Raw genomic sequence first — 18,361 nt, 5'->3', positions numbered from 1 at the left:
CCTATATGATCTGGCCTTGTTCCCTCTCTGACCTCATCTCCTTACCACTGTCCTCCTCGCTCTAGCCCCTCCAGCCACAATGGTCTCCTTGCTGTTTGTTGACCACACCAGGCACTGCCCCACTTTAGGGCCTTTGAACTTGCTGTTTCTTCTGCTTGGAACACCTTTCTCCCAGATATCCACATGGCTTACTTCCTTGGTCCCTTCAAATGTCACCTTTTCAGTGAGGTGACCCTATTTCAGAATTGCGAATTCCACCTCCACCTCCATCATATACATATGATGTATATGATGCTTGATTTTCTGACCTTCCTCTGCTTGATCTAGCATAGTGTATATCATAATCTAACATATTATACATTTTGCTTATTTATCTTGTCTATTATCTTTCTTTCCTACTCCCCTCCCCCAAATAAGGGCGATTTTTGTCCATTCTTTTCTATTTTGTTAGCTGATGTTCCCCAGAGCCTAAAGCAATGTTTGGCACATAATCAATGCCCAATAAACACTTGTGGAAAGGAGGAATGAATGAAAGAGGCTGAGTTTTTTATTGATAACATTTGATGGTTACTGAATGAACTAACTAGCTCAAACCTGGATCTCACTGTAGTTTGGGATCAAGGCAGTTATCAAAGTGGTTAAGGGCCCAGGTTCTAGAGTGTGACAAACTGTATGACTTTGGGCAAGTACTTTACTTCCCTGAACCTCGGTTTCCTATTGGGACACATACACCTCAAGTGACACAATTCATTGAAGTGATCAGTTGATCTGCAAAATGAGTCAAAGTATGCTTTGCCTGATTCCACATATATGAAGTATCTAAAATAGTGAAACTCATAGAAGCAGAGTGTAGAGTGATTGATGAGGGCAGAGGAGAAGGAATCAGTGGGTGTAATGTTTCAGTAAAGCAAGATGAATAAGTTCTAGAAATCTGCTGTACAACATCGTACCTATAGTTAACAGTATGGCTATAATTCACTTTTAAAGATCTGTTAAAAAGGTAGATCTCATGCTAAGGGTTCTTGTCACAATAAAGTTACAAAATTAAAATTAAAAAACAAAGACCCAACTAAAAAAAAGCCCTAAATTGAATAGCCTTGTAACTGTGAAATAAATTGATTTCTTAATTCAAACTCCCCCATCACACACAAAACACATGCTTTGCAAGCATGATGAAATCAAAGAGCCAAGGAAGTTCAAAACCATCAGGACCATGGGACTTAGATGCTAAGTTGAAGGAACATCTGTCCTAACTGGAACTAGGTATGCTGACTGATTCACCAAAAGCCAAGTTCTTTGAGTTTATATGTGAAGTAGTGAACAATGCACGAACTTCACCCATGATCTGGATTCAAATGTTAGCTTTATCATTATATGACCATGATTTAGTTAGACTTAACCTCTTTGAGACTTAATTTCCTCCACTATAAATGGGGATAAAAACAGCACCTTGCTCATAAGGTTTTTGTGAGGAGTAAATGAGATAAAGCACACTTAGTTCAGTGTATGGTACATAATACTATTATAGTTACCATTATTTAAATCGCCATCATGCATTGATTTGGGCTTTATAAATTATTATTTATTATTAATTTATTTTATTTCATTTTTTTAGAGAGAGAGAGAAAGACTGAGCAGAGGAGAGGGGTAGAGAGAGAGAGAGAGAGAGAGAGAGAGAGAGAATCCCAAGCAAGCTCCACACTCAGTGCAGAGGCCAATGCAGGGCTCGATCCATGGCCCCGGGATCATGACCTGAGCTGAAATCAAGAGTTGGACGCTCTGGAGCGCCTGGGTGGCTCAGTTGGTTGAGCATCTGATGTCAGCTCAGGTTATGATCTCACATTTCATGGGTTTGAGCCCCTCATCGGACTCTGTGCTGATGGCTCAGAGCCTGGAGCTTGCTTCAGATTCTGTATCTCCCTCTCTCTGCCCCTCCCCTGCTCACACTTTATTTCTCTCTCAAAAATAAATAAATAAACATTAAAAAAATTACAAAAAAAAGAGTTGGATGCTCAACCAACTGAGCCACCTAGGTGCCCTATTATTAATCTTATTTGGGGTTTTAAGGAACTGTAAAGCCTAATAAATATTAGATGCTGCATAAATGCTTATTTAATATATGAATCAATTTGAATCTGAACCAGGTGCATCTTCTTATTAACATGTACCTAGAACCCGTCCACAGATTGTTTTCTTGTGCAATTATTAACTGTGACAAAGACACCAAATGCACCTTTCAGGATCATCAGAGGGCAGACAAGTGGTGAGAACCATATGGTTAGCATTTTTATTTATGCTTCTGAAGCAGCTGAAACATGAATGAAATCTTTTTTTTTTTTAATTTTTTTTTTCAACGTTTATTTATTTTTTGGGACAGAGAGAGACAGGGCATGAACGGGGGAGGGGCAGAGAGAGAGAGGGAGACACAGAATCGGAAACAGGCTTCAGGCTCTGAGCCATCAGCCCAGAGCCCGACGCGGGGCTTGAACTCACGGACCTCGAGATCGTGACCTGGCTGAAGTGGGACGCTTAACCGACTGCACCACCCAGGCGCCCCATGAATGAAATCTTTAACATTTCAGGAGAAGAGATAAGACCAAGAAAGTACAGAGAAGGATTAAATGGGGAGGGGGTAATTAGAATATTTTAAATTAAACTGAAATCTATATGACATCAAATATACGTTGGAAATGGAAGAGGGGTAGTAAGTAGAGTCCATTTTCAGTACGAATTCTTTAAAAAAATTTTTAATGTTTAGTTTTGAGAGAGAGAAAGAGAGCACGAGTAGGGGAGGGGCAGAGAGAGAGAAAGAGGCAGAGAGAGAGAGAGAGAGAGAGAGAAAGAGAGAGAGAGAATCCAAAGCAGGCTCCAGGCTCTGAGCTGTCAGCACAGTACCCGACGCGGGGCTCAAACTCACCAACTGTGAGATCGTGACCTGAGCTGAGGTCGGACACTTAACTGACTGAGCCACCCAGGTGCCCCCTGTTTTCAGTGGGAATTCTTAGTGGTCCAGTCTCCTTAATGTGTTAATATCCAACTGGTACACAAATGGGAAAATTGATATAAAATTGCTCCTGAGGCTGCACTTACGATACCCGAACAGCTAGGATACCTAGGCAATGCAAAGAAAAAGTCACTTAGAACTCTGCTTGGTTACACAGTGGAAACATCTGGTTGGTTTAATTTTTCACTTTTCACCGGGGTCCTCGGGTGACAGGCAGACAAAGCCCAAATCTGCATTTTTTTTCTTTTCATTTGTTTTAATATGATACCATGCTTTTAGAAATGGAAACATCTGAACCTCAATAGGTCACAATTTGTCATTGAAGCACCAGGAACACAGAAACCTAGAGACATTTTGAATGAAACTGAGAACGCCAAGCTTTAGCTTTGAGAATGGTTCTTGATGGATCCGCTTACTCTGATTTTCACATAATCATGTTCTTATTTTTATTAAGGAAGTGTACCTTGAAAATGAGTAGCTTTTTGTCCACTTTTCCCCCAAGGGACATTATCTCATTTGCTCCTGCAAACAACTTCTTGAGATGCATAAAGTAAAACTTTGCTTTCATTTTCAAGATAAGAAAACAGAGGAAGAGAACTGGTTAGTAATCTTGTTTAGACTAGAGCCCAATTTCTCACTGTGGGTCTGAAACTTTCACTAAACCTGGTGCCTCCTGATGCCCTCACTGCTTTAACACATTTTCGTGAACCTGTCCACCATGACGATCCTCGTGAAAAGAAAAAGTTCTTCCAACAAAAACTATACAAAATTATTTAAATCTTTTAAAAACCTCCTTAAATTAAAATGTGTTCTTCTTCCCAGACTCCCACCATCTTCTCTTCTGTATTAGCACGGCCTCCAATCCTCATTAAGAGACTGCAAAATGTAATAAGTAATTGGCTTTCGGCATTAAGGGCCTTTTCTCAAATTGTCTCTGATTTTGTCCGTTCTTCCCATTTAAAGGATAATTTCCTAAATACGATGTTGTATCCTGGGTGGAAGCCTGGGATGGAAAAGGGATGTTAGAAAAACTGGTGAGATCTGAATAAATCCTGGAGTTTAGTTAATAGTAATGCATCAGGGGTGCCTAGGCGGCTCAATCGGTTAAGCATCCAACTCTTGATCTTGGCTCAGGTCTTGGTCTCAAGGTCGTGAGTTCAAGCCCCATGTTGAGCTCCGTGCTGGGTGTCAAGGCTACTTTAAAAAAAATAGTAAGGGGGGGCGCCTGAGTGGCTCTGTCGGTTAAGTGTCCAACTTCAGTTCAGGTCATGATCTCAGTTTGTGAATTGGAGCCGCGTGTCGAGCTCTGTGTGGACAGCTCAGAGCCTGGAGCCTGCTTCCGATTCTGTGTCTCCCTCTCTCTCTGCTCCTCCCCCACTTATGCTCTGTCTCTGTCTCTCAAAAATAAATAAACATTACAAAAAATAAAAATAAATAGTAGGGGAATCTGGGTGGCTCAGTCGATGGGGTGTCTGACTCTTGATTTTGACTCAGGTCATGATCTCAGAGTCATGGAATAGAGCCTTGTGTCAGGCTCTGTGCTGAGCATGGAACCTTCTTAAAACTCTCTCTTTCTCTGCCCCTCTCCTCTGCTCTCTCTCTCTTTCATTCTCTCTAAAAATAAAAATTAAAAATAAAACTAAAAAAATAGTAATGCATCAATGTTAATCTCTTCATTTTGAAAAGTATGCTAGAGTTACATGAGACGTTAACGTTAGGGGAAACTGGGTGAAGGGTATATGGGAATTTCCTTATGGTCTTTGCAACTTTTCTGTAAATATGAAATTATTCCTAAATGAAAACTGTATTAAAATATAATTGTAGGCCACCTGGGTGGTTCAGTCGGTTGAGCGTCCGACTTGGGCTCAGGTCATGATCTTGTGGTTTGTGAGTTCGAGCCCCGTGTCGGGCTCTGTGCTGCCAGCTCGGAGCCTGGAGCCTGCTTTGGATTCTGTGTCTCCTTCTCTCTCTGCCCCTCCCACACTTGTGCTCTGTCTCTCTCTGTTTCTCAAATATAAATAAAAAATATATATATACATATATATAATTGCAAGGTACAGTAACTTTAAAATTAACCTGTAGTATATCTCACCTAGAACTATATATATATGTGTGTGTGTATATATATATTTATGTATATGTATTTATGTATATGTATTATATGTATTTATGTATATATGTATATTTATGTATATGTATTTATGTATACAAATATATTATAAATAATATATATAACTATATATATATATAATTATCAGTACAGTATTTTACTTACCCCTCTACTTTTCCCTTCCAGTTTGTGTAACTCCCTTGTTGTTGGGCAGTGGAGGAGGTGAATTAAGAAATAAAATAGTATCCCCAAATAATTTTCCACTTCACTTTCTCCTTTGAAATACCTACCCAGCTGCCACCAAATGCTTCTTGGGGCTGTTAGCACATCGCATCAGGATGAAGAATAAGGTTTGTATTCACATTGCAAGTTACAGGCGTAGAAAACCGCCCACTGACTCAAGAAGAGAAACAGTGAGTATCACATACCCCACCACCTGCCAACAGGCTGCCTGATCTTTTCCCTAAGTCAAAGTCGTAAGCCATACACTGACAGATTGAAAGGAGAGAAGAGTCTCAAAGCAAACCCCATCTTTAATTTTGTAAACCACATAAACCACCTTCCTTCTTCTTACAAACACGCTTCACACCCAGAATCTGCAGTAAAATTCTTCATTTCCAGCATTTTGCCTCTAAATGGCACTTGTCAGTATCATGAGGTACCAAGTTGTGACAGAGAAAGGGAAACATGTTAAGAAATCTAGATTGGAATTGTGTTGGCACTAACGGTGGTGTAACTTTAGCAGAGTCAATGTTCTTTAGTAAATGGGGAGATAATCTAAAACATGACTAGAGGAATACTAATGGTAATGTTGAGCCAGGAACCACATTCTTTCTTAAACTTTCTCCGCCCCACCTAGCCTGTCTTCTGAGCAAAGCTATCAGGAGAAAGGGGAAGACAAAAGACGCCAACTGGTATACTGTGTTTTTACTGTAGAGACAGTGCTCCTACAAAACAAGTCGTTTGAGATGCTCTTTTTTTCAGGGAGAGAAGGACAGAAAGAGAGAATCTTAAGCAGGCTCCCTGCCCAGCATTGAGTCCAACACGGGACTCGATCTCACCACCATGAGATCCTGATTTGAGCTGAAATCAAAAGTTGGATGCTTAACCAACTGAGCCACCTAGGCACCCCACTCTTTCTTTTTTTATTAAGTGAAACTATAGGCATTTATATTTATTGTGGATACAGCTATATTTGGGTTTACTTGTAACATTTTTTTTGCAATTTTTCTCTTCTTTACGTTTTAATTTAAATTCCGGTTAGTTAACACACAGTGTAATATTAGTTTCAAGTGTACAATATGGTGATTCAACACCTCCCAACAACACCCAGCGCTCATCACAAGTGCCCTCCCTGATCCCCATCACCTATTTCACCCATCCCCCCACCCACCTCCTCTCTGGTAACCATCAATTTGTTCTCTGTAGTTAAGAGTCTGTTTCTTGGTTTGCCTCACTCTCACTCTCTTTTTTTCCCCTTTGCTCATTTGGTTTGTTTCGTAAATTCTATGTAGGAGTGAAATCAGATGGTGTTTGTCTCTCTCTGACTGACTGATTTTGGCATAATACTCTCCAGCTCCACCCATGTTGTTGCAAATGGCAAGATTTCATTCATTTTTATGGCTGAGTAATAGTCCATTGTATATACACCACATCTTTTTCATCTGTCTATCAGTTCATGGACTCTTGGGCTGTTTGCATAATTTGGCTATTGTAGACAATGCTGCTATGAACATGAGGGTGCATGTATCTTTTTGAATTAGTATTTTGTATTCCTTTGATAAATCCCTAGTAGGGCAATTGCTGGGTCATAAGGTAGTTCTATTTTTAACTTTTTGAGGAAGCTCCACATTGTTTTCCACAGGGGGTGTACCAGTTTGCATTCAGTACCTGGGCTCAGCTGCAGGGAGCCGTCCTCACCTTCCCTTCCTCCTCAGAGAGCTTCTTTTGACCAATGAGTGTCATGCTTAGGGTTTGATTAGTTAAGAGCCTTTGAGTTTGTATCTGTGCAATTCTTGATATATTAACCAACCTGTGTTTTCCTTCTAGGAATTTTCTTTCATCCCATTATCCTTCCTCCATTCAGGTTGATTCATTCAGTCAGCAACCACTGCCTCAGAGTAGGGACATCACAGGATGAGTGAGGGGAGAAAGAACAGAAAGATACAATTGTTGGCTTTTAGAGTTCAAATACCCATCAATGTGAGCAGGGAAGAATCAACTGTGATATCTTTCTTCACAGGATAAAATACTATACAGCCATCAAAATGCATGATCTAGGGGCGCCTGGGTGGTTCAGTCAGTTAAGAGTCCAACTCTCAGTTTCTTGATTTCAGTTCAGGTCATGATCTTACGGTTTGTGAGTTCGAGACTCACGTGGGGCTCTGCGCTGACAGCATGGAGGCTGCTTCAGATTCTCTCTCCCTCTCTCTGCCCCTTCCTCACGCACGTGGACACACGTGTGCACACACACACTCTGTCTCTCAAAATAAATAAATAAACTTAAAAAATGGTCTGGAGTTACACACAACAAGACGAAGTTAGCAATGTGATACTAGTTGAAAAAAAAAAATCAAGCCCTGAAAGACTTTCATAAGACGTGATAACCCTTTAGTAGCATTAAAAACAGTCATGATTTGGGGGGGGCTGGGGGGCTCAGTTGGTTAAACGTCCGACTTCGGTTCAGGTCATGATCTTATGGTTTGTGAGTTCGAGCCCCGCCATCCGGCTCTGGGCTGACAGCTTGGAACCTGGACCCAGCTTCGGATTCTGTGTTTCGCTCTCTCTCTGTCCCTCCCCCAGCTCACACTCTGCCTCTCTTAAGCATTAAAAAATAATTGAAAAAACCCATGATTTTAAAAATTATTTTTTGTAAGCTATGTAGATGTAATAAAATGATCTAAGAAGAAAGCAAGAGAATGATAAACATGGGACTCAGGATAATGGTTACCTCAGGTGGGGGGCAGAGATAGGGAGGGGTACAATGGGGATAGAACACATGGTTGGATGTAGGATATTGTTAAGCTTCTAACTTTCTAGCTTGTGTTTTGAATGGATTGCTTTGCATGTCTATTACAATTATGAAAAATAAATAAGTAGTTAAATCAAAGGGGGTCATGCCTGGACCAATGATGAGGATGTATCTTGAAACAAGGATGATGATGAATCCATTCCTTCCGATTGGAGGAGCCACAGAGTCAGCAAGGAAACTGGTAGTGAGTCAGCATAGGGAGCCCTGAGTGGAGGTTCTGTGTCTGACACTTCACTAAGTGGAGTTCTGGGAGCAGGAGGAACTGTGGGCTTTCCAACCAGTTTAGGGAATCCAAGAGGAGACTGATCCTGTGGGCTTGGGAAGGACACAGAAGTCATTACCCACAGCCCGGAGGTATGTGGGATCAGAAGGAATGTCTACAGATGGGCCTGAAGCAACCCACTGAATTTTTTGCAGCCCCAAAGGGACAAAGAGGAAACCCCTGTCACCCACGGGCCCAAGGAGCATGGAAGTTAAGAAAGAGCTAGACAGGGAGGAGCTCCATGGCAGAAGAGGAAGGACAATGGAACAGTGAGACCTGCTTGAATCCACCACCAACAAGACAGAAGGCGTCACATGCAAGCAGATGCCAGGATCTCTCTACATGACCCCACACCCACATGTCCCCAACCTCAATTTGGCCAAACTCTGGAAGCTCCTCAGAACTTAGATACAACTTAGGAGAAAGGAGGAGGGACCCAAAATGACTGAGAGGACCAGAAGTGCCTAAGATTGAGAGTCTACCAAGGGCTTGAAGGAAGACTCGATAGAGAAATGAGGTTTTGTTGTGGAAGATTTAAGAACATTTCTTAAACAACTGAGCTTGTGGCCTAAGATATGCAACCCCTGCCTATATAAGCTGTCCAGACGAAACCTATGGCTCTCTGGGAAAATGAGATACGGGGACAAAGCACACAGAGTAGCCTCGCCTTTGTGCCGTAACTGGCTGTGTGAATTTGGGCAAATCCCTGGGCCGCCCTCTCATTTATATAAAATAAGGGTGGTGGCTAGATCCTAGATCAAGCTCTGACCTTGCCAGTAACTCACTGTGTGACCTTGGACATGTCTTTTTCCTTCTCTGGGTCTCTGGTTCCTCATCCACAATGCAAGGGAAATAGATGAAGTCTCACCTTCCTTTTTAGCTCCAACCATCTATAACTGAACTTTCACATGGCTTCTTTGGACTTCTGATGCGTCAGATGCAATGAATAGTCTCTGGTTTCACTATTAATATGAAGGTAACTCTTACTTTCTTCTAAAAAGTTTACAGCCAGAGTGGGTTTATAGAGGCTCATTTACCCAAATCTATAGCCTGTCACTCAGGTGGCCAGAAACAGCTGAGATGTTAATATTTAACCATGAATAACCAGCAGGATTCCTCTGCAGAGCTAAATACAGTCCATTTTGTTATTTTTCTAAATATTATTGGCTTGGCTGTCTCTGCTTGAGAACGGTTTCTAGGGTCATGAATACAATCAGACGGTCCTCCTCTTCTAAAGCAACCTCTAAAGCGGGAAGGTAGGTCTATTTATTTTTTTTAGGAGTCTCTGTATTCTTTTTGGCCCCTTGCCTATTTTATTTATTTGCCTGTGAAACACCATGAAGATGGGGAGGTGGGGAGAATGGAACATGGTGGGCACAGATCTGGTGAGCTAGGAATCTGGGGATAGGGAAGCCAGGGGACTGTCGATCGGGGGTGGGGGATGGGGAAAAGGAAAAGAGAGGCAGTGGTGCACACCGAGATGTGTGGCCTCACGGCCTGCAATCGTGAACACAGAGACACACAGATGGGTCGGGTAGTGACGGGTTAAGAGCACAGGTCTTAGATCCAGAGAGACATGGGTTTGAGTCTTGAGTAAAGGATGGGATGATAGTAATAGAACCTGCCTCATACGGTAGTGCTGAGGCCTTAAACAAAAGAATGCACGTAAACATACTTAACATTATGCCCTACACACAGTGAGTACCTAATAAATCATAGTGGCCTGATTATTAAAAATAATCACAATTCCCCAGAATGCTAAAACCGGAAGGGACCCCTGAGATCATTCAACTCAGTCCCTTGGTTGTACAGATGAAGATGCCAAGGCCCAGAGAGGTAAAAGAACCTGTCTGAGGGCACACAGCTAGCTGAATGACAGTATCAGGACTAAGGTGTGGTCTCCTAAAGTCTATTTCTTTTTCTTTTTTCTTTAAAGTTTATTTATTTATTTGTGAGAGAGAGACAGAGAGAGAGTATGCAGGAGGAGCAGAGAGAGAGGGAGAGAGAATCCCAAGCAGGCTCCGCACTGTTAGCACAGAGCCTGACATGGGGATCGAACTCACTAACCGTGAGATCATGACTTGAGCAGACACCAAGAGTCAGATGCTTAACCGACTGAGCCATCCAGGCACCCTGAAACAAGATTGCTGTTTTTCTCATGAAGATCACTTATGTTTTTTTTTCTATAAGCTTCTTCTTACCACCACCTGTAAGGAAGATATCGCCTCTTGATGTACTTAGGGTGGTATCCAAAGCCGTTAGTTTCTGGTCCAGAGTGGGCAAACGACCAACTGGAGAAGCTGCCAGAAGGCCCATGAGCAGTGGGTACTGAAAGCCTTCTGTTGGACCAGCCATTAACCCTTAAGCTGTGGGTTGCGTGGAGAGTCCAAGGGCTGCAGGGGAGGGGCAGGAGCGGTAGAGGCTGCAGGGCATACTTGGGGAAGCCCGAGACAGCAACAACTTACCCGGTGGCAAGGACGTATTTCAATGCTTTAACACTGGTACAACTGTACCGGAGCCCTGTGCGAAATGTCAGCCGGTGGACTCAGGTAGGGCTTTAGGCCTGGGGCTCACAAGGGGCACCAGCCAGAGCTGGGCCTGGCACTCTAGAAGCTCACGTGTTAGACAACTGTGCCCGCGCCAGGGTTCGAAGACAGCTGGGCAGAAGCGTGAAACCCCAATCTGCTGGCAGGCGAGCAATTTACAGCAATGCGGTCATTGTTCCCAAGGTTGAGAAGGCTCCTCGCTGCCACTGCCTCGGCCTTCAAGGGTTTCAACTAGCAAACAAGTCAGGAGACAGTAGACATTTATACATTCTGCTCACCGCTTTTGAGATGGGGTGTCCTTTTTGTGAGGGATTGACCCAGGATTGTTTTGAATAGGAACCAAAGGGAAAGGTGACGCTCCGTGGACACCAATATATTTTTTTAACCCTGATGATTTGCCATGTAGTCACCCTCCGTCTTATCTTCCGTGCTGAGGCGTTCCAAGAAACTGCAGAAGCACTGGATCTCAAAATGACTCTCCAAAGGCATGTTTAGCCTAAGTTGTTATGAAAAAAAAAAAAAAATCGAGCTTGTCAAATGGGCTGTCTGAAGATGATAATTAAATTAAATGAAATTAATCCCAAGAACTACTATTATGGGATTGGCTGATTACATAGGTAGCTAAGACCCGCTAACTACCATTTTCCCCTGCTGGACTCAAAAATGGCATTTTTGTTCTGTACGAAGAAGTAGTAACAGCGGCACAGCCCTGTCCACAGAAGGAACTCCTCTTTACGTGTAGGGTAAATCGAGGGGCAGGGTAGAGTCCCCAGGTATGCTCTGGCCTGATGGCCTCCCCCCCGCCCCCGAATGCGCCTTGCTGTGCTGTTCCACAATTAATCAAGCTTTCTAGGTTTTAGTTAATTTCAGGACCCCAATAAATTGGTTTGTACTGGCATCAGTCCAGCCCTGCTAATTTCACAGCCGTGTGCTTGGAAACTGCTACAAGTTTGCACAGGACTTAGCAAGCAGGGAGCAGGGGGCAGAAAGCATAAAAGAAACTCTTGTTTGGTTTAAGTTCCATTAATATTGGGGAAAGCTGAACTTTAAGTGACAGAAAAACATAGCTGAGCACATGGACTTTGTAGCCGGGGGTGGGTTTCTCTGTGTTCTTTACGCCCTTCCCCCACTCACGGTGGATTTGAAAACAATAAAATGAAATAAACCCAAACCTTAGGTTGACATTTCTCTTTGTCTGATTGTTCTCAAATTTTTTTCTCTGATTTCACAAGAGTCCCTTGAGGAATTAGCACTGGAGCCCATAATCTAGTAAAAGGTTCATTTGGGTTTAGGCTTTTTATTTTTAAAGATATGATTCTTGGAGATTTTTTTTTTTTCGATTACAGCCGGTTTTTATGACTGAGAGGTTACCAGGAAAATCCAAAAGCAGCAAGAGAAGGGGTCCCTAATGAGAACAGACATTTGGGGCCGCCTGTGTAAATTAGCTGCTGTGGAGAATAACCCTGATTACCAAATCTTTCAGGCTTCCAGAGGCTCAGCGATGTCTCTGGCACATGGGTTGTAGAATTCCTGCAGCCAGAGAAACGCAGGTTGGAAGGGGCCAAGAGGTTGAGTGAATAGGCACCTAGAATATGATTTGACAAAGACTGCTCGAGCTTGAAGGAATGTGAGGCATCACGGAGTTTCATTCTTGCATTTTACAGATGGGGAAACTGAGGCCCACAGGAGGCAGGAGGTCGGGATACGAGCCATCCAATGCGGAGACAGGACTAGAGCCCAGAGTCCTAATTCTCAGTTCCGGGATCAGTCCAGGTTCTGATGCTGCTTCTCTTGTGTCAAGAACATCGTATTTTCTCCAATATGAAAAGAAGAAAAGAAGACGTGGGCACTTGCTTATAGAGTCAATGTGAGGGTGGCTCTTGAGGTTTTCAGACTGTCTTGGCAAATTCTCTGGACGTGCAGATTCCTTGCTAGGTTTTAAAATCATCTAGGGGAGCCTGGGTGGCTCAGTCGGTTGGGCGTCCAACTTGGGCTCAGGTTATGATCTCATGGTTTGTGTGCTCGAGCCCTGCATGGAGCTGACAACCCAGAGCCTTCGGATTCTGTGTCTCCCTCTCTCTCTCTCTCTCTCTCTCTCTCTCTCTCTCTGCCCCTTCCCCACTCACACTCTGTCTCTCTGTCTCTCTCTGTCTCTCTCTCAAATAAACATAAAAACATTTTAAATAATCTAAACACAGAGCAAACTGGAGATGAATGCTTGACTCTGTCTACACGATGCCTAAACAGACAGTTGATTCAGTCAAAAAATATTAATCATGTTGCTGGTTTGGAAACACAATCAGTTGGTGGAGTCAATCGCTTGCTTTTTAACTCCTTGAGAGGCAGTGTGGGGTAGAAAAAAAGCCCTAGACTGGCTGTCAGAAAACCTGGCATCCAGACCCAGTAGAGCCACTCACTCACCTACCCACCCAGCCCCAGGCCTCAGTTTCTCCCTTTGTAAATTAATACTACTGGAACTAAGCTGTCTCTAAGGGGCCTTAGAGTTTTCACCTTCGAGAGTACCACTGTATGCATACTCAGTCCTTTCTCAGTATGGGATGGGAAATGATCACGTTCTGCTTGTGGTCTTTGCCATATGCGTGAGGTCAGCAGCCCCACATTTTTAGTGTGAGAAGGGATTTCTGGGTGTAATTCACAGCCTACCTCCATTTCACTCCCAGCTCGGCTCCTAAGTAGGGCAGCTCACTGCTCTCTCTGGTCCCCTCCCTTAGGCTCCCTCTCATGAAGAGAAAAGGAGTCCAGTATTCAATTGATAGGAAGGACTCAGCGGTACTGTCGAGGGGGCCTGCACTTCATCATCTGACCTCATCATTCGAGTACCAACCGATCATCAGCCCACACCTCCCTCCTGGATTACCCATGCTCAAATGCTGCACAACTGGCCAGCAGGATTCCTTAAAAAGAGGTAAGGAACAAGCAAGTAGTGTTGACTTAATGATGGGTTCCATGTCAAGTGTTGAATCTGACACTTTCTGGTTGATTTATGACTCTTTTTTTATGTTTATTTAATGCTTATTTATTTTTGAGACAGAGCATGAACAGGGGAGGGTCAGAGAGAGAGGGAGACATAGAATCCGAATCAGGCTCCAGGCTGCCAGCTGTCAGCACAGAGCCTGACACGGGGCTCGAACTCACAAACCGTGAGATCATGACCTGAGCCAAAGTCAGAAGCTCAACCGACTGAGCCACCCAGGAGCCCCGATTTCTGACTCTTAATCTAAGAACAAGATCTTCTTGCATGTGCCCCTCACCATCCCATTTACTTCCGAAGCTTTTCTGAGTGGATCTAAGCCAGTGGTGTTCGGGTGCCAGCTCTCACCAGCCTGTGAAGGGCAACGAGGCACATCTCTTACCAACTCCACATTAAGTGACAACCCACCAGTAGGTTGAAACTGGCCATGCTGTGGGGGTATTTATAGAACAGCAATTAGAAATGTCTGTAAGTCAAGATTTTTTTTTTCTCCCTAGGGAGCCAGTTGTTAAACACTTATCACTATATATCGTGATTCCAGCTCAGATACCTCCAGGAGCTAGAAAAGTCATCTGAGTGACTCAAATAGGCCTTATGGTAACAATGGGAACACAGTAGAAAGTGACAGGGACTGTGACAGTTGATGTGCATAAAAGCAGAAGCCATTACTCTCTTCTAGCCTATGCCACCACGCCGAGATGTCAGCACCATGGTGCTAACAATTCCAATTTTTTGAGAGGAACTGCAAATCAAGGTTTTTGTGTAAAGTCTCCAAATGTAAAAATTAAAGATTGTTTGGAACTAATTCATATTTTTAATTTTTTTTAATGTGCATTTATTTTTGAGAGAGAAAGGGACAGGATGTGAGCAGGCGAGGTGCAGAGGGAGAGGGAGACACAGAATCCCAAGCAGGTTCCAGGCTCTGAGCTGTGAGTACAGAACCCGATGTGGGGCTTGAACCCAGGAACCGTGAGATCATGACCTGGGCCGAAGTCAGATGCTTAACCGACTGAGCCACCCAGGCACCCTGGAACCAATTCAAATTTTGAAAGAAAAAAAAAATCCCTGTTCAGCCTGTCCAGTGAACACCTGTGAACCTTGAGTTGGCTCTCCTTGACCTCTGGGTCAGCAGTTTGCCTGCCATTTTGGCTTTCTGGCCCCCCTGTTTCCTGCTCTTATTCCCTGGGTTTCAGCCCTGATGCTGAGTGGCTGCCATCATATCCTAATGAAAACCAAACTCTCATTCCTCCTGAGCGTCAAGAACGAGGGAGCTTCAGATCTGAGAATATCCAGGTGGCTTCTTACGATTCTACTCTGGCTTGTGTCGTGTTTTCTAGTCCACATGCCATGAAGCTAGAGAAGAGGATGTGAGGCCCAAATCTGTATGTAACATTTTGATATTTTCCCGGCACCAGGACCATCCCCCAGTGCTCGTGCACCTGTGCGTGAGGAGAGAGTGGCTTCCATTTTGGCATCAGTCTCTTTACTGTTCCACCTGAAGGGCATGTCGGTACTCTACTCTCCAACTCACTCCCTGCCTAGAAGAGGGTGGGAAATTGGGCTAATTATTGGTTTTCTCTTCCTGCTTTTATCCCCACTCTCTTCTAAAGATAGGCAAACCAAAGCTCGAGTAGCTAATAAAGGACTTTACTGAATGGGGAATAACTCTCACATTTGGACTAAGTGGATGGGGGGGAGGGAGGGTTACATGAGGCTGAAAGTAACTAATGAGCACCTAATATACGTCAGGCATTATGCCAGGCACTCCACATGCCGTAGACCACTGAATCTCCCTAGCAACATTATTATCCTCCCCTTTTGACACATAAGGCAGCAGATTCAGAAAAGGTATATGACTTGGCGGCATTCCGATTCAGGTATGCTTGATTCTAAAGCTTTGGTTCTTCTGAATACAAGCTACCACCTCCCTGAGGAGAGCTAGACGCTGTGGTTAAGACAATGAGATAGTCACTTCTCTTGGTTCTCCTGAAAAATAACAACGGGCAGTTTTGCTTAAAAATAAAGGCTATAACCCTGGGATGTTTATGGTGGTTCTAGGGAACTGTGGGACCCTTGGGGCCCTACATGAAGCGACCTAAGCCAACGCAATTTAAAGTGATTAAATGTTATAACAATAGAGATTCTAGAAAGGCCATTTCTATCCCACCATACTGCATCTTTCTATGCACAGCCTGACCCTTGGACATATTATACCTCCAGTTTGTTTTAATGGAACCCCTGGTTAACAAGTTTTACACACCTTTGTGGGACTACTCAAAAAGTGTAGTCAAAAGGCTCAGTCAGTTAAGGGTCCAACTTGTGATTTTGGCTCAGGTCATGATTTCGCAGTTCGTGGGTTTGAGCCCCACATCGGGCTCTGCTCTGACAGTGCGGAGCCTGTTTGGGATTCTCTCTCTCCCAATCTCTCTGACCCTCCCCACTTGAGCGCTCTCTCTCTCTCTCTCTCTCTCTCTCTCAAAATAAATAAACTTGAAAAAAAAAAAGAAAAAAATGTAGTTAAACTATGTGAAACAAATCTCCAGTCAGAAGTGGGTGTATGTTATGCTCTGTCCATTTGACCCATTCATGGTTACTGTGGACACTACAGTTTTGGATGAAGGAGTGCACCCCCTTTCATGTTTTGGATATTTACCATAGTCCTGAACACTATGACGAGTTTACCTTGTTTTTAAAAATAAACATGTTTTGGAAATTTTCTCTAAATCAAAGCTTGCTTTTTTGATGGCCTTGATGATTAACCTAGAGGTGCACTCCTTGGAAATGTTTCCCTTAAAATACTTCCACAAATATTTTAAAGTCGCTTAAAAGGAAAATCATTTCTATAAAAATACTGTCAGATATAATACAAAGTACAAATTTAAAAAAATACCTTGGGTTCTTTTTGTTGGATACAAGCATAAAATGACAGCTTGATTACAAAGAATACACTGAACCCGAAAAAAACCCTGCTTCCATTAACTTTGTTTCCATGATCCTATAAGCTACTCTGCTGTTCTCTTCTGTGGCTTTCATAAAGTTCTAGAAAACAGAACCGTTTTTACTGGTGGTATCCGTCAGGATTGGCCAGGTTATGTCACACAAATAAGCTGCCTCTAAATCTCAGAAGCTTAATTCACAAAGTTCCATTTATTACTCATTTCAGATCTGCCAAATGAGACTGGTATGGGCTACGTTTATCTCAGTCACTCAGAAACCCAGGCTTCATTTGAATACATGTATTCATTATTCCTGTGGTAGTGATAAAGGGAAGGGGCAAATCATGCATTGGCTCTTCAAGTTTCCACCCAGAAGTGACACATCACTTTTGCTAAGATTTCAATGACCAAAGCAAATCGGATGGCCAGTGCTCAACCCCAAAGAGGGAAGGGGGGTAAAGTTCTACTGGGAACCTGAAAGGAAGAAAGCTGGAAATAGTAAATGAACCACACCAATGACAACCAATTCTGTATTTTAGCATTTTTTTTTTTTTTAGAAATGACTAGCAGGAAGAAAATACAATAGACAGAAATTTAATAATAAACAAGAATACATGCAAGTAGTAAAGTGGCTCAGGGGCTTCTGGGTGGCTCAGTGGGTTAAGTGTCCAACTCTTTATTTCTATGCAGGTCATGATGTCATGGTCATGAGACTGTCCCAAGTTGGGCTCTGTGCTAGGCGAAGAAGCAGCTTGAGATTCTCTCTCTCCCTCTCCTTCTGCCCCTCCCTTGCCTTTTCACTCTCTCTAAGAAAAATAATAATAATAAAATAAATGTTCTATAAGGGTCCTAAAAGGTCTATAGAGTGAATTGTCATCTTTCAAATATTGAATCAAGTATTCGATTAATACAAACTCTAGGTTGGTCTGATTTTCTGTATAAAGAAGCAAACCTATACCGTAATACACTCCTCAACAATTTTTACGTATCCTGCCACTTTTTAGAAAGGTAATCAAATAACCTGAGTTTCCCAGGTTCCAATGGGACAAGAAGCATTTAAAAGGCTAAAACTTCTATCATCAGAACACTGTTCAGAATTAATCATTCTGAATACCTCTATTTTCACATTCATTTCTACCATTTGGAACAACATGGATGGACCTTGAGGGCATTGTGGTAAGTGAAATAGGTCAGATAGAGAAAGATGGTATGATCTCACTTGCATGTGGAATCTACAAAAAGCCAAACTCAGAGAGTAGAATGGTGGGTACCAGGGACTGAGAGGTGGGGGAAATGGGGAGGTGTTGGTCAAAAGGTTTAAACTTCCAGCGGTAAGATGAATAAGTCCTGGGGATGTAATGTACAACATGGTGACTATAGTTAATATTGTATTATATACTCGAAAATTGCTGATAAGGAAGCTCTTAAATGTTCTCATCACAATAAAAATTGTAATTATGTGAGGTGATAGATGCGGTAA

Source organism: Prionailurus bengalensis, chromosome X, assembly GCF_016509475.1.
Source record: "Prionailurus bengalensis isolate Pbe53 chromosome X, Fcat_Pben_1.1_paternal_pri, whole genome shotgun sequence".
Taxonomy (NCBI): domain Eukaryota; kingdom Metazoa; phylum Chordata; class Mammalia; order Carnivora; family Felidae; genus Prionailurus; species Prionailurus bengalensis.
Note: the sequence above shows the minus strand (reverse complement) of the source record.